The sequence below is a fragment of the Merops nubicus genome, unplaced genomic scaffold, assembly GCF_000691845.1.
Source record: "Merops nubicus isolate BGI_N331 unplaced genomic scaffold, ASM69184v1 scaffold5078, whole genome shotgun sequence".
In the NCBI taxonomy this organism is placed as follows: Eukaryota; Metazoa; Chordata; class Aves; order Coraciiformes; family Meropidae; genus Merops; species Merops nubicus.
In genome coordinates, this window is record NW_008627833.1 from 168,386 (window position 1) to 170,273 (window position 1,888).

Here is a 1,888-nt window from a genome sequence, read left to right on the forward strand (position 1 = left end):
GGAGCCCCCTTCCTCTCCAGGCTGGACAAGCCCAACTCTCTTAATGGCTTTAAGCTAGAAAAGGGTAGATTTAGGTTAGACATTAGGAAAAAGTTCTTCAATATGAAGGTGATAGATCACTGGAACAGGCTGCCCAGACAGGTGCTGGATGCCAAATCCTTGGGGACATTCAAGGTCAGGCTTGATGAGGCCCTGAGTAGCTTGATCTAGTTGGAGATGTCCCTGCTTATAGCACGGCAGTTGGACTAGATGACCTCTGGAGGTCCCTTCCAGCCCAAACAGTCTATGATTCTGTGATTCTCTCCTGCTGGGCTCCCAGCAGAGGGGTTCCCCTCTCGGGTCATTGCTGGGGCTCCTCTGGCCGCACTCCAGCAGGTCCCTGTCTCTGCTGTGCTGAGGACTCCAGAGCTGCCCCAGCACTGCAGGGGGGTCTCCCCAGAGCAGAGCAGAGGGGCAGGATCCCCTCCCTGCCCTGCTGCCCACGCTGCTGGGTGTGTAGCCCAGGATGCAAGCTCATAATCTTGCTTGATTTCTCCCAGGAATCAAAATTACTTTGAGGACACACTCCAGGAGCACCACCAAGTCCCACCACATGACAGAGCTCTCCAGCTCTTTCAGTTATCAGAGACATGACTGCAATTTATAGGGATAATTAGGTCAGAGAATGGAAATGAGACTGGTTTGAGGTTCTGTTACAGATCGAGATGCTCCGGAGATGCAGGTGGGTGCATTATTCATGAGTTGCTAATATTAATCAAATCTGTATTTTTCTGTTTAGTGTCTAAGGACACGTCCTGTACTACAGAAGCCTGAGTGCCTCAGAACCTATTTACACCAGGCAAGATTTAACCTTTTCTAGTTGCCATTCAACAGCTTTCACTTAAGCTGTTTAGGGGAGAACAAAGACATTTATGGAGGCATCTGATGGAAGGACATTTGCCTGGGGTGACATTTGGAGAAGGAGTTTAATTGAGTAGCTATGAATTGCCCCTCAAAGGGAATGTTTCCTTTCATTGACTAGAGAGCCAGGTGGCAATGCCTTCTCATGCTGCATGATTTCCCAGTCCACATAGCAGTCAAGGGCTGTCATTTTTCCCCCAGGCCTCAGCCATACTTGAGAAAGCCTCCAAAAGAAGAAGCCAGAGAGGGCAAGGAGATGGACTGCACACAGAAGTGGCCCAGGAATGGCTGAAGTATTCACCTGGTTCTCCATGTAAAGGGGTCTTGTATTGGCCAACAAATATAGTTATACCTAAGCATGTCATGTGGAGCAGTCCTGGGCTCCCCTTCAAAGTTGAATTAAGAACCAGAGGCCAACCTGCATGGATGGCACCCAAGGAAACGCCCAAGCAGCAGGAGAAATTGCCAAGCACAGCCTGATGTACATTGTCTTTGAGATGGCTCGCTAATCCTGCACCCACTGAGCCACAGACCAGGCCTGGCCCAAAAATCCTGGAGAAAGAAGATGAAGCTAAACCAGACACAAGTCGGGATCCTCTGTTGTTGTATTTGGACAGCATGTACATTTGGGAGAGCTGCTGCTGGCCCTACATGAGAGCTGCTCCTCTGCCTTCGCCATGTACTACATCTTTAGTGTGTGCCCTGGGTGGTGCGGAGGGGGAGAGGGAGACTTTATCCGCTCCTAGAGTCTGACCAAGGGACTGGAAAGGAAATGTCAAAGGAACAGTCAACACCGAATCATGGGAAGCTCCCCCAGATTAGGAAGAAAAGACTGGTCTCCTTCCAGTGTTTCTTCCACTGGTGGGAGGCTCTACAGAGGGACCTGGCCAGACTGGATCCATGGGCCAAGGCCAATGGGATGAGGTTCAATCATGCCAAGGGACAGGTCCTGCCCTTGGGTCACAACCACCCCCTGCAGCACTCCAGG